The sequence below is a fragment of the Saimiri boliviensis genome, chromosome 13 (genome assembly GCF_048565385.1).
Source record: "Saimiri boliviensis isolate mSaiBol1 chromosome 13, mSaiBol1.pri, whole genome shotgun sequence".
In the NCBI taxonomy this organism is placed as follows: domain Eukaryota; kingdom Metazoa; phylum Chordata; class Mammalia; order Primates; family Cebidae; genus Saimiri; species Saimiri boliviensis.
The window spans coordinates 111,577,672-111,593,635 of record NC_133461.1 but is presented as its reverse complement, the minus strand read 5'-3'; positions in this window follow the sequence as shown (position 1 = coordinate 111,593,635).

Genomic DNA, 15,964 nt, shown 5'->3' with positions numbered 1-15,964 from the left:
CGCTGAAAATATTCACAATAGAGAAAATAAATTAATATTTTAGTGAAACTGGAGAATGGAAGTACGTTTGAGATCATGTTATAATCAGTGGTCATGTTTTATGATTAGGTTGAAAAGTTTACTGTTGTCAAAACTTGCTCAAATAGTAAAGAAATGTCTCTAATAATTGCATTTGACAATTTAAACTCAATTGTAGTGTATTAAAAAATTGTTTCCAGGGAGGTCTTGAAAATAGTTTGTGCCTAATAGGAAGGATAGCATAATTTTAAATGATGGGTAGGATACTTTAAAAATTTTTCTGCATATTAAAACATTTAAATTATTAGGATTAAGAAACAGACAGTTGAAATACAATTTGGTTTAAATTATGGGCACATGGAATTTGAAATGCAAGGAGGGAAAAAGCTCATTTTTTATAGCCTGGTCTCTTTAGGAATGGTTTTAAATAAGATTTATAGTGAACGTTTTCATTGTGAAATGTTAATAAAGTATCAGATATTTGAAAGATTTAATAGAAGATAAACGACGTGCCTTGTTTGTTGAGCCCACCAGTTAAAACTTTATTTCTGTTGGGTAAACGTTTATGGAGTTTCTACTCTGTATTCAGCTTGCATTGCTGTGAGAATTCAAAGATGCATGATCAGTTGTTCTTGACCTCAAACCCCTCATAAGTCAGTGCAGGGAAGGACCCAGGATGGGGGCTGGAGAGGGCAGGTGGGCGGGCGGGGGCCATGGATGCTGAGAGGGGCACGCAGGGCTGTTATCCACTGCAGTGGACAAGGGAAGGCACGTATCCAGGTATAGGTGGTGATATAGAACACCAACACAATCATTCCATCTGGATGCTTCCTTCAGTCCCCCATGGGGACTCACTGATATTTATTCAGACATTCTGTGTGCCTGCTTCACATGTCTGCTGTGAACACTGCAAGTCTGCCTGGGGCTTGCTAAGGACACGTGTTCTGCCTCAGAGTGGAGGCTTCTCAGCATTGTGGGCCGATGTGCATGTGACTTCTCCACGCTGGCCTCACTCCTTAGTGTGGGGCAGCAGGACCCGGCGTCTAATCCAATCATCATGTTGGTCTTTTGGGGAGGTTTAGGATAGAGATTATGGTGTCAGCTTCATGGACAAAAAGCTGGGGTTCTGGGAGACTACAGTGACAGAATCAGCATTTCAGTAACTGTCTTCTGACCACCTTTCTGCCAATTTGTCCATTTGAGTTATTGAAGTCTCTTAAGGAAAGCATAAACAAGAAATTAAAATAAAGTTCTCTACTGGAGTCCTGTACCACTGTTGGTAGATAAACAGGCTTTATACTTTGAAGAGGCTGATCATATGAACTCTCACTTTTGCAAACATTTAGTGTTGTTTTGTTTTGTCTTTTTGTCTCTCCCTCCTGTTACTGCTGTTCTGATCATTAGAATGGTATAACTGTTGCTCATGATAATTTCCTATCAGGAGAAATTTAGTGACATCTGAACCTGGAAAGTCTTGAAACAAATCTCCAACAGCACAAAGTTTCGGAAAGACAGGCTGCCCTCTGCACAGGTGAAGAGAAGTCCCTGGGGCTGCCTTGGGACTGTGTGCCTCTCTATTCATGAAAAACAGAATGATTTAGAGCCAGAATATGGAACATCCTGATCTGGCCCTTCCCTGTGGCCCCATCACAGCCCACAGCCCCCTTGCTGGTTCCCATTCTGCCCCTGTGGAAGATTGCAGAAACCACAGATCCTTGCCAGCAGTCTCACCAGTGCCCATAGGGCTTTCTCACTGCTGCTAAAGGGCCTCCCTGGAACTAGCATATTACCCCCCACTGCCCTGCTGCTTCCTGCAAGTACACCTCAAATAGATGTAGTTGAGTCTTGCTGTCAGGGTCTGATTTCAACAGAAATTTAAAGAAGGTACACACGGCACATTTTTAGAAGATTTTCAATGAGCCACAGGACCACGTGGGCTCATGCAAAGGTGAATGGTATCTTTCAGAAACCCAGATGTGCACCATATCTTCAGGACTGAAGATCATGGATTGATGTTGATTACCTGATCCTTCTCTCAGTCTCAACTGCATTTGCCCCTGGAGGACCTTAAGAGTTTTGCTTTTCAGAGACAGAGAAAAGGAAAGACAGAATGACAGAGACAGAGAGACAGAGAGATGGAGAAACAGAGAGACAGATACAGAAAGACAGATACAGAGAGACAGAGAGAGATGGTGCATTAGTCTATTCTCACATGGCTAATAAAGACATACTTGAGACAGGGTAATTTATAAAGGAAAGAGGTTTAATGCACTCACAGTTCCCCACGGCTGGGGAGGCCTCATAATCATGGTGGGAGGCAAAGGAGAAGCAAAGTCACATCTTAAGTGGCTGCAGCAAAAGAGTTCATGCAGGGAAACTCCCATTTATAAATCCATTGGATCTGGTGAGCCTTATTCACTACCATGAGAACAGTATGGGGGAAACCATCCTCATGATTCAATTATCTCCAACTGATCCCACCGTTGTCAACATGGAGATTATTACAATTCAAGGTGAGATTGGGGTGGAGACACAGCCAAACCGTATCAGATGGAGACAGAGAAACAGAGATGGAGAGGCAGAGACAGAGAGAGAGAGAGAGAAAGGCAAAAATGTAATTTATATTTTCTTATCCAGGATGCAGATTTCACAAATACCACTTTCCTCCCTCACTGTCAGCAAGAGGAAGCAGCCTTCCTCCTCCATACTTTCTTGTCCCAGCTTAGACCACAGGGGGTTTTGTCATTTACCAAACACACCAAGATGCTTTCTGCCTCTAGACCCCATTTTCCATTCCCTGCCTATGGGATTCATTTTCTAAAGAGGCCTTTCATGTCTGGGCAGCATAGCCATTGGCCTGCCTCCATCCACCAGGGTGCTTGTCCTGGGAGGGAGCCCTTTGCAGCCTTGGTTGGGCCTGATGTCTCACCTTCCTCCCAGCAGGGAAGCCACCCACGTGAGGGCAGCCTCGGCATGAACAGTGTGCATGCCAAGTGCCCCCAACAGTGCTGGCCTCTGTGCTGGGCTCTGTAGTACTGTGTTGAAGAGATGGATAGTTAAGTGAGACTTTTCTAAAAGAGTAACAGAACGTCATGGAGTACACTGTTCAATCCTTTAAGTCACCTGTTTAAAAATAGGAGGGCGCCGGGCGCGGTGGCTCACGCCTGTCATCCCAGCACTTTGGGAGGCCGAGGTGGGTGGATCACGAGGTCAAGAGATCGAGACCATCCTGGTCAACATGGTGAAACCCCGTCTCTACTAAAAATACAAAAAATTAGCTGGGCATGGTGGCGTGTGCCTGTAATCCCAGCTACTCAGGAGGCTGAGGCAGGAGAATTGCCTGAACCCAGCAGGCGGAGGTTGCGGTGAGCTGAGATCGCGCCATTGCACTCCAGCCTGGGTAACAAGAGCGAAACTCCGTCTCGAAAAAAAAAAAGAAAAAAAAAAAAAAAAAAAGGAGGGCCCCACATTGCTTGATGCCAATCCATAAAGACACATCACACAGAAGTCAACATAGGACTTTCCTGAGAACTGCTGGCCTGGCCTCCCCTCCTCAACTGCCTGGCTTCTTTAAAGCAGAATTCCCTCCTCCTTCTGAGGTTATTGCACCAAGGTCAAAGACTGAGTGGTGACTGGTTTCTCTGAGGATATTTTACCAAGTTCACATAACGAGTGGCACCCACGGCTTCTCTGAGGAGATGACTCTGAGTTAACAGACTGAGTCCTGCCCAGTTTCTCTGAGGAGACTGCACCGAGTTCACGGACTGAGTTGCACCTTGGTCCTTAGAGGAGATCGCAACGAGGTCACAGACCGAAGGTGCCTGACTTCTGAGGAGAATGCCCCAAATTCACACGCCAAGCTGTGCCCAGTTTGTCTTAGGAGATCGCGCCGAGTTCACAGACCCAGTGGTTCCCGGCTTCTCTGAGGGCACTGCACGAGTTCACAGACCGAGTGGGGCGCGGCTCCTCTAGGGAGTTTTTTCCGAGTTCAGAGACAAACTGGTGCCGGCCTTTCTGAGGAGCAAGCCCCAAAATCACACACCGAGTGGTGCCTGGCTTCTCTGAGGAGATCGTTCCGAGGTCACAGACCGAGTGGTGACGGCCTCTCTGAGGAGAAAGCCCCAAATTCACACACCGAGCGGAGCCCGTATTCTCCGAGGAGACTGCATGAGTTCACAGACCGAGTAGAGCGCGGCTTCTCTGACGAGATGGTTCCAAAGTCCCAGACCAAGCGGTGCCGGCTTCTCGGAGGAGACTGCACGAATTCACCGACCCAGCGGGGCGCGGCTTCTCTGAGGAGACCGTTCTGAGGTCACAGACGGAGTGTTTCCGGCTTCTCTGAGGAGACCGTTCTGAGGTCACAGACGAAGTGTTTCCGGCTTCTCTGAGGAGACCGTTCTGAGGTCACAGACCGAGTGTTTCCGGCTTCTCTGAGGAGACCGTTCTGAGGTCACAGACCGAGTGTTTCCGGCTTCTCTGAGGAGACCGTTCTGAGGTCACAGACGGAGTGTTTCCGGCTTCTCTGAGGAGACCGTTCTGAGGTCACAGACCGAGTGTTTCCGGCTTCTCTGAGGAGACCGTTCTGAGGTCACAGACGAAGTGTTTCCGGCTTCTCTGAGGAGACCGTTCTGAGGTCACAGACCGAGTGTTTCCGGCTTCTCTGAGGAGACCGTTCTGAGGTCACAGACGGAGTGTTTCCGGCTTCTCTGAGGAGACCGTTCTGAGGTCACAGACCGAGTGTTTCCGGCTTCTCTGAGGAGACCGTTCTGAGGTCACAGACGGAGTGTTTCCGGCTTCTCTGAGGAGACCGTTCTGAGGTCACAGACCGAGTGTTTCCGGCTTCTCTGAGGAGACCGTTCTGAGGTCACAGACGGAGTGTTTCCGGCTTCTCTGAGGAGACCGTTCTGAGGTCACAGACGAAGTGTTTCCGGCTTCTCTGAGGAGAAAGCCCCAAATTCACACACCGAGTGGTGCGCGGCTTCTCCGAGGAGATTGTTCCAAAGTCCCAGACCAAGTGGTGCCGGCTTCTCTGAGGAGACCGCAGGAGTCCAGGGCCAGAGCGGGCTGGGGCTTCTCTGAGGAGACCGTTCTGAGGTCACAGACCAGGTGGTGCCGGCTTCTCTGAGGAGAAATCCCCAAACTCACACAAGGCGTGGAGCCGGGCCTCTCTGAGGAGACCGCACGAGTTCCCAGGCCGAGGGGGGCCTGCCTTCTCTGGGGAAATGGTCCCAAAGTCCCAGCACGGCTGGCGCCAGCTTCTCCGAGGGCAATGCACCAAATTCACACACCGAGCGGTGCCCAGCTTCTCTGAGGAGACGGTTCCAAAGCCCCAGACCAAGCGGTGCTGGCTTTTCTGAGAAGAAGGAGCCAAATTCACACCCCGGGCGGTGCCTGGGTTTCATTGCCGAAGTATCCCTTGCCTCGTGGAGTTAAGCTATTGACACGGAGTTACCTTGTAACAGTCCACCTGAATTGTGTCTAATTTAATCTCCTGGCCTGCAACAATTAATAAATAATGCTTCCGTGTAACCTTTTATTGTTAAGACAGCTTCCGGCTACTCAAAGTTACATTACGTGACTTAAAAGAAGTACTGAATAGAGAGAAATCGCTACACAGTATTGTGATTTAACTTTGTTGCCTGTCGACAACTACCAGGCAGAAAGAAACATGACTGAGGGATTCTGAATTCCTGCAGGATGTTGAGAGCAAAGCGACACTATTAATTATTGCATGATTCCAAAGTTATTTAAGGTTGGGATGGATATGTTCATGTTTTGGAATGACTTTTGAAATTTAAAAAAAAAAGTTTATTATCCAGTATTTTAAATCTCCTTTAAGGCATGAAAACTTTTAATAGAAATAATTTATATTTCAAACACCAAAACCATTTTCAATATTTATAACTTAAATATCTTGCAAAATTATAAAATAAGAGTGGGATCAGGAAAATAGTTAATGTATTTCTAACTTTGAATCATTTTTAAATATGTTTACTTAGAGATCAATGAGCTCCACAGAAATTCTCTCTCAAGATAGTCAAAGCTTTGAAGATATTATGGGCTATGAGGCTTGGTGAAATGTGCACTACCTGTTCAATTACAGACCTGGTTCTCTAACAGGTCCTCATTGAAAAATATTGATTTCATTTTCCAGCCCTCACATTCATCTCATACCATCAAAAGGTGGTAACTTCTGCAGCTGTTTTCAGAAAAAATGCCAACAAATGCAAAGCAAATCACTGTTTTTGATGAGATTTGAGGCAGTAATTCTTAGGCCCCCAAGAAGACCTAGAGTAATTGTGGGTGACATTTATCTTTAAAAGTATTTCCTAAAGTGTATGATAATTTTTGCAAAGTAAGTGAAACATTTAATGTTCAGTTATTATAATAAAATATAAAATATGTGCATAAAATGGAACACAATCACAGACATACAATGGTGTTGGAAATGGAAATAGAGCTATTAACATTTAGGATTAGTGATTGTAAACAGTGGTGTGTTTTGACAGTAGCTTTGTTTACCTTTCTCTTTTTAAGAATGTTGCTTTTGTTCTTTTTTTCTTTTGGCTCTTCAGAATATTTACTCATTTTTCACTTAGCTTATGAAAGGGGAAGTGACTACTGAATTTTAAAATGAACTTTTAGAAATGTTGAAGTCTTTCAAAAGTTACTGAACATCTATTATATGCTAACTTCTGAAAAATGAATTTAAATTAGGTATGATGTTTACTATTACATTTCTGTTTCTAGTACACAGACATATATACATAAGTATATGTCTCCGTGTGTGTGTGTGTGTGTGTGTGTGTGTGTGTGTGTATGATCACTCATTTCTTTAAACACGTATGTTCATATATATGCGATGTGCTGAGGTGGACCTTTAAGCAATTTACAAATAATGATATATTCAATAGTTCTATACACAAAGAGGCATAAAATATATACACAGACAAAAAGGTTAGCTGGCCGCTCATAGAGTAAGCATTCCAACCAAAGATTTGTTACATAACAGAGAAAACTTTTCAAAACAGAGCTATATCTTATTATGTCTTATATAGCAACTATTTTTCCCCCAAAAGCTGTTTAGGCACCAGTAACAAAATAATTCTCTTCTTCTTTTTCTCTCCTCTATCTCTCTCCCTGATCTACCTCACTGTGATCTCTCCTGAGAGCTAGGGCAAATGAAAGACAGGAAAGCCCCCAAGCCTTGTGGCCTGTGCTGAGGCCACCTCTAGTGTGCAGAAGATACTCGCAAATGCTGTGGCAGGTGCCAGTTCCCCACTAGGTCTGCTCTGGCATGAACAGCAGACAAGGTTCTCCAGAAACGAATTCTACACGGATGAAGGAAAATGCTGGCCAGCAGATTTAAGACTTTGGTTCAAGAAGTTCTCACATGGCTGGGCACGATGTCTTACAGCTGTAATCCCAGCAGTCTGGGAGGCCAAGGCGAGTGGACCACAAGGTTAGGAGTTGAGACCAACCTGGCCCACACGGTGAAACCCTGTCTCTACTAAAAATACAAGAATTAGCCAGGTATGGTGTCACTCGCCTTTAATCTCAACTACTCCAGAGACTGAGGCAGAGATTCGCTTGAACCTGGGAGGCAGAGGTTGCGGTGAGCCAAGAGCTTACTACTGTACTCTAGCCTGGATGACAGAGCGAGACTGTCTCAAAAAACAAAAAGAAAGAAAGAAAGAAAAAAAAAGCTCTCACATTTTAGAGTTTTTGTTGGAGATCTCTGGTGTTGTTGGTTGAGAATAGTTTGGTGGTGGGATTGATGCCAGGCCAGTCACTGAGCTGGGTTGTGGGGGTGCTTTGTTCCTGTGGGATCAGCTCCATGTGCATCTGTTCAGTGCTGGAGGCCCCTGCTTGGTTGGATTATGGGATTCCACTTTTCTCTTTCAAGCTGCGCTTTGCTTTTAAGCTATTGCCTTTCTCCATTGACATCTTGGGCTAAAATGAAATACATTATTTAAATGTTGGTAGATAAACACATATATGTTGTTAAATCAATGAGTTTCTTTGTAATGGTTTCCATGTACACAATCGTCTTTTCCTATAAACCATGTTTATCCAATAGGCACATGGAAGTTTTTCTGTAAATAGAAATTAGGGCTGAGGTTTTGAAAAAATAAAATAAAATAAAAGACATGGCCCTTCATCTTCCTTTCATTTCAGCTTCCAAAAGGACAATCATGTCTCTGTATGTCTGCCTCATAGTGTCCTATATTACTGATACATCTGTCTGAAGTCATATATCTCTGTGTTCCATGCCCTGTCCTTTCATCTTTTCCGAGTCTGCTGGATTCAGCCCACAGTTTATAGGTGTGTTCAGTCACCCCACCCTAACAGTACAGAAACAACAAAATCACTTTCATCTTTTTTAGTCACGCAACCTTCTTTCTAGTTAGCACTTTATTTCTCTCTTTTAAAATCCAGATTTCTTTAAATAAGAGCCAATTGCTATTGTCTGTCTCTATTCCTCAATATCCCCTGATGTATCAACACATAGAAATCGTTTGTTCACTTTAACACAGGAATTGTATCTGCTAATGAATACTCCCAAGACTCCTTAATACAAAATCCAATGGAAGGCATTCGATGTTCTTTGCATACAATCTTGTTGGAGCATACGACTTTCTAAAGCTTCTTTTCTTGAACATTTCTTCTTCTTTGCTTTCAAAGATATACTTCTACTACTTTTGCTGCAATTTATCTGGGTATTACTTTCCTGCCTTTTTAAGTTTCATTGATTTGCAGGAATGGCACAAATGTAAAGCATATACTGTATGAGTTTCTACATACTTATTCACCATAAATCCAGAAAATTAACACACCCAAATCACCCCCAAAATTATTTTCTCATATCCGTCTTCCTTTGCCTCCAACCACAATCTTATTTTCATCACTAAAGATGCATTTGCATTTTCTAAATCTTATTCAAATGCAGTCATACAGCAAGATTCCCTTTTGTGTCTAGCTGCTACACTGACTCTATCTGCTTCGGGATTTATTTGTAGTATTGCAGGTATCAGTAATTTGCTCCATTTTATTTTTAAACAGTATTCTAGTGTATGGATATGTTATGACATTGTAATCCACTTGTTTGTTGATAGATCTTTGGGTTGTTTCCTGGACAATAACTTTTAAGGCTCTCTTTAATAATTGATCTCATTTTTGAAAAATTCCCTTATTATTCCTCCACGTCGACAAGGTTCTGCTTGGTTAATGATCCTATACACTGTAACCCACACTTTTTCATTTGCACAACTGCTGCTTTTCTAGACTGGGAAAGTGATTGAGATGTTACAGTGGAACCCTCAGAGTGTGTGTGAGCACTGCTGAGTTATCTATACCGTGGATAGGGGCCACAGTGCTTCTTGTAATACAGAATGATTGAGGGACTTTAATTCAAACACGTCCAACCCAGTTCCTCTTCTTGTTCTTCCTGTGTGGAGCTGGGTTACTCGATCATGCCACTGTCCTCCAAGTCAGAAGAGCAGTGTGGTTTTGCAAAAGTTGTTTAGGTTAGAAGAGAAACAAGAACATACTTGAGTTGAGATGACCTGGCTTCTGTGTTTTGTAGATTTATTATCTCAGGCAGATTACTTAACATTTTCAACCACTGACCACATCTACCAAATAAGCTTGAATTGTGAGTTGAATTGTCTGGTTAAGTTTATCTCAGGTGTCTTCTATGTGTAATTGATATAGCATCAATTTGTCAGAGGATTACATGAGATAAAGCTTGTGAAAGCATTTTGTAAACCAGGAAGTGACATATACATATGTTAATATTGTTAGAAAGTTGTGGGGAAGAACATGAAGAGAGAACTCCAGCCTAGAGTTAACTTATGAAATTCTAAAATGTAGTCTCTTCATTACATGATTCCAAACTTCTAGAGAAGTGGGACCAGGTGCTGTCTTATTCTGGGAAAGTAGTCTCAACCCAGGCTGCACATTAGAATGCTGTAGAAAGTCTGAAAAAGTCCTGATATCTGGGGTCCAACAGAGACCAATTAATTGAGAATCTTAGGACACAGGCTCACGTTTTCATATGATGATTCTGCCTGGATTCTGCCAAGGCTGTACCCAGCAGAGCTGAGACTATGACTTATCCTGTTCCTATTTCTGTTTGTTATCCTTGGCCTATTTAACAGGTTGGATTTAAGTAGTAGCAAATCTGTAAGATACAACACCAGGCACTCAGTAAATATGAAGTATTCTTCAAAGGTAGACTCCCCCAAACTCTCCCCAGCCGGATTTAGAACCAATCACCCTTGATTGCAGACAGGTCTTACATATTCTTCATATGATCTGAAGCAGAGAGTGAGGCTCTTGGAGAGAGGTGGAAATGCATTGTTGTCTTTGAAAGTTTAATAAGTTTTGGTTGAGGTTAAGATTGTTAAGACTGTTAAATATTCAAACCAGTTTTCTGAAAAGGACTTTTCCATTGAAAGGAAAATTTGAAAGATATTTTAATAATTTCAGTGTTAGCCTCTGGGTAGAATTTTCTTACATTTAATTATGAATTCCCAGGCTATCTTTTCTACTGATATATTCATAACCACATATTCATATCCATAAAAATAAGCAATTATACTTTCTGCCAATGCCTGCCTGAGTAGCTACATGTAGCCTTCCTACTTGATGAAAGATTTCAGCAAATTTAATATAAACACCTCCTTTAAGAGCATCTGAGAAATGAATGAATTAAAGTATGTTAAATTTGCAATGCAACTAAAACTTAGTAGAAATCTTTGTGCTCAACTAAATTATACTTTAAGCTAGAAAACTTTAGGCAAATCAGTATTTAATCCAGAGATTAACACTACATCCTGAAAAAATATATAAAAAACATCTCCTTATATATTTTTTCTGTAAAGTTACACCAAAGCATCATTTAGGAGACCTACACTACAGACATTCTGTGAAATTCTGTGCATATTTTAGTTTTCCTTACTAATAGAAATAGTTATAAAAGTATTTTTTATCTTATTGCCTACATTGCTTTAAATGTGTTTAGCTGTCTCCTTTTAAACACATCCACCCTTTAAATGTGACACAGAATTCACTTACAAAATGCCTTTCCAATGCCTGATTACTTGACTGGAAAAGTAAGTTAGCCAATCACTTTGCTGGAATAGCAGCCCTGCTTCCCTGAAGGAAATAGCTGTCAGGCCACCCTTGGGGATCTCAGAAGAAGGGTGAAGGGGATCACTGTGTTTTTGTATTACAGGCAGTGCTGCCAGGACTCCTAATGTTCATCGAGACATTTTACCTGAGGATTCTCAAAACATAAACTGCATCTCATATAAACCATCTCCTGTGTGGTACGTGTTTCCCAGAGATGTATAGGTCATTTAATAAAGAATTACCTGCTGGCACTTACATTATGTTGTTGGCAGAAAAGTGCCTTATAAATAGGGACCATTTTTACAGTGTAATATCCATAGGGTCCCTTGGGAGCCTGTCTGAAAATAAGGCTATTTCACTACCAGGCATGCTGGCTTTCTGGCAGGTCAGCGGATTCAGCTATGTGAAGTGCTAATTGCTGAATTCCAAGACTGGGACACTCTTTCTGTTACGCAATAGTCTGAGAACTCCACCTTCCTTCTCACAGGCTGTTTATGACTAATCTGCAGTTCCTTATTAGAAAGACGGAGCTTATTCCTAAGGGTGACCTAGATGTGAAAAGCTTACATTTTCCTGCTAATTCTCTAAGTTAGCAAATTCTCTAAGAGCAAGCTCCTGCTAAATCCGTTTAAGCTGGTCTTCCTCTTCCTCAGCTTATTACAGTATTAGAACTTTTGCCAGTGGCACAGATTAAGGGTAGAATGAAAAGTAATGAAAACATTCTCTTTTATAGCTGTCAGGATAAATATCAAAATAAGATATTAAATTAAAAAATAATAATAGGCTAAATAGTTTCTCCCTGAATATAGTGGGAATTTTATCTTTTCTATCATATGACCTCAGAGATGTATGCTCAGTCACACAGGGAGCTGTGTCTTCGTTTTTCACCCAGAGGGTGTCTCATGCCTTGGGTGTACACTCTGTTCCTGAGGGTCTGTCTCACTCTTCAGGCTGAAAATTGACTGCTAATTCACACTCTGTCTCCCTTGAAGGGTCATGCTTGCAGAAGAGCTCAACTGTAGGGCAGGGAAAGAAAATCCTTCTTCTTTCTTTTCTCTGACAGCCCTATCTCAGCTGTCATTCTCCAGGGACCTCTGCTGGGAACTAAATTCCTTGAGGCCATGCCTGTACTTGCAAATACTTCTTAAGCATCTTCAAATGTGTTAGAAACAAAATCCCCACTTGCTGTTAGTAGAAGAGACCCCTGCTAAGTCATAAATGAGTTTCTGCTGCCCAGGAGTGCCTGTCTACCTGGGGAGCTTATCCAGGGGTATGTGCAGACTGCACAATTGTTCAGTGCATAGCACGGATGTTTCTTTTGTTATGAAAACCAAAGAACTGCCTCCAACAACCCTTCTGGACCCAGGTGCACACACCCCATTCTGTAGGGTATCGTGACACATGAGCAGGAAAGAGAAGAGGTTCAGGGAATGTGTGTGTGGACAGGGAGTGTAGGGGCCTGTCATTACAAGAATCTTTTATTTGCTTCCACACTGCCTTGTATCTTTGAAGAACGTATCCTCCCCAATTCTTGGTCTCTATGTTTTTCAATTGTGTGACTAGGCCATACTAGCTGTGTCAATATCATGCATCCTAATGTCTAATGTGAATGAGCTGACAAATCTGAGATCCTTTGCAAGCTCTGAATCCTTGAGTCCCCCAGCCTGTGGGACTGCAATGTAACTGTACCTGTTTCACATAGGATACTGGGGCACAGGAGCCCAAATGACTTGCCTAAGATTACTTGGGGCCGGAAGATGATTCTTATGATGGGAGATTCTAACATGCTGGTTCTAAGGCACAGACTAAGATTGAAACCCTTGTCTAGCAGGTGCTCCTGTGAGCTTGTTTTTGTTCATGCTTGTACAGTTGAAGGGGAGAAATGCTTAACTGGACTTTCAAAGGTTGTGAATGATCAGCTTCTGTGCTATGACAGATTGTGCTAAGTCTAGAGATTTCACTTCCGAGTGTTTCCAACATGCTAGTCATAGTCAGACCCACCCCAAGCATGCAATTGCACACATAATCATGAGCACCCTTCAGGGCTGACCAGGCACCAGCCATGTGACAGGCACCTTGTAACCATCATATCCACCAGCCTAGGAGTTATTTACTTGGAATCTCCTACACCCAAATACTGACAGGAAAGCACAGGTTTAAAGCACAAAGGTAATTATTCAATTATTCCCATGATGTGTGGAGCCAGGATTTGAACCCGGATCTTAGCACACCTCTTTATTGTGGTGTCCCAGGGTTACTGCATCCTCCAACCAGGGCTCTTCACAGCCTTTCAAAGAAGACAAACCCACACTGCATACCAGTCAAAGGTTACTCTCAGGGCACGGCTGTCTGCAAGGCACCCTCTGCATAGCCCAGGCAGGGGCATGATGGGCTGTGAACATGAGCCTTTTAAATCAGGCATCCCACTGGCCACCAGTGCTGCCACCACAAACCATCAAACTCTATTTATACTAGTTAAATAGTTAACACAGGCACCTGTGGTTTGTCAAAAAAAAAAACCATGTTTTTTGAAAGATATACAAATTTAAAAATATTACTAACCTTTTCTTTTTCTTTATCAAACGGCTCTGTCCTTATGTTAATTTCATTCACTAGAACTTTATGTTCTTGGTCCCAAGTAACTAAAATACTTGGTCCAAATTTTTGAACTGCTAGCTTTGCTTTCAATGCATTATAACACAGATAGAGGGAAGGAATTACGAACCAGCCTGTCTGAGGAGGCTTGATCTGAAACGTTGAAGTCCTTCTGCTCTGCTTCATAGACAGTTGTGGAGGGCACTGCACTGAACGGCAAAGCTGGATTCAAGCCAGTACCTCCTGCATCCCTCCGCCCACACCTAAGAAACAGGCGAAAGAGCGCTCCCTCTTCACAGCCTTACAATCCAGAGGTTACACACATACAATGACTATAACATATTATATAAGTGAATATTTTTTATAAGTGTATAATATATAGAATATATAGCAAATGAAAATAAATACAGTCTTCTTGTTATTGGAGGCCTGCTGTATGTAAAATTTAATATGTATAATAAGACATATGTAATATAGTATGCATTTTATGTGTACATCTCTCATATTGTCTTAGGCATCATGGGTGCCCAGGAGATGTAATTGTTAGTATTAAACCAATGTGTTAAGAAAGACATTTAGAAAAAAAAAAAAAGACAACAGAAATGTTCAGACAGGCAAACTGAGAGGTGGAAATAGGCAGAGCTGATTTAAAATATGAGGGCGATACAGTAACATGGCTTCAGGGTGTTAGGGTCCTGTAAACTCACCGATGGCCATAAGGGATCATGTTTCCATTTTCCGTGTGCCCAGGGTCCTGCTATGTCCTGCAAGTTATGTGCAGGCCACTGTATTGAGGCCCTGAGAACACCTCTTGTGCATTTAGACAAAGGCCAGGAGGTGTCTTGGATGGGAAGCCTTGGATAATGGTCAAGAAAGTACCCAGGTTATCTGAGGACTTGGAATCATCCGTTTCTTAGAACTGACCAAGTTGTACTTTGCCAAATCAACATGCTCCTCTGGGACACTGAATCTCAGTGACCTCTGGGGTAGGGGTTCACACCAACAGGGGCTGCTGGGAGATCCAGGTCATGGCTACAGCTTCCCTCAGTGGCCCCAAGGGTCCCTGTTCATTCAGAGAACCCTCCTGCCAGCCATATACTGCTAAGCGGGCAGAAACATGGTGTCAAGGCTACTGGGTTGATTTCATCTTGCTTAATATTTGGAGAATTCTGTAATTGCTAGTCTTTATTATAAAGAAGTTAAAAATTCACAAATATGTCACATCACTAATGCTTTTTTTAAGAACACATATTATGAATATATATATGCACATATATAACACACACACTCACAATAGTCCTGTTTTAATTTTATTCCAACTGTATGCCTTCTGTGTCTACATTTACTAAAGGACCATTTTGACTGTTTAATATTTTAGTGCTAATTTACATGCTACTCCTTAGGTTTGAATAACAACCATTATTTATTTTTAGGAATTTAAAAACTCAAAAAAATTAATCAATTGACTTTACTTACCATTATTTATGTCCATGGTAATATTTTGCTAAGATACAATTTAGCTATGCAAATATATGCACACTTTATGTCTAGAAATCCCATTTAATTTTAATAAGTTAGTAGATAAAATCATATATTGTTGAATTAAAAGGATTATGAATAAAGAATAAAGCTGGCTATCTCACTGGAGGAACTTTTATTATTCAGTAACTTAGTTATGAATCAAAATGAGATCTGTAATGAAAATTTGAGTTGGTCCCGTCAAATCACATACTTTAGGAGCAAAATTCTTACAATTAGTTTCTTAAGAAGACAGCAGGAAACAACCTGTAAACCACATTCTCCAGAACTTAGAAGATGGCCCATGAAAACTTCTCGCATGATTGTTAAATCTACATACAGTAAGTGCTCATTCTAATCCTGTGACGAAATGCAGTTTTGGAAATTCGAGCTACCTAAAAATGTTCTTAATTGTTGTTGTTGTTTTGAATGAGTATTACTTAAAAGCTTATAAAGCATTTAATTTAAAGCCTGTAGAATATATTTTTCTCCATATTTGCCAAGTTTTAAGTCAAAAACATTGCAAAAACCATTTCAGACTATGGAAAGCATAATTCCATTAAATATAAGTTTTCAAAGCAAAAACGCGCTGGAGCGGAAGTGATCGTCAGGCCGGGGTGCAGGGATGTGGGTGACCAGCCTGTGCCGGGAATTGCAGGTGAGTATACTGCTACAACGCCTGCCTGTGGAAGCACGT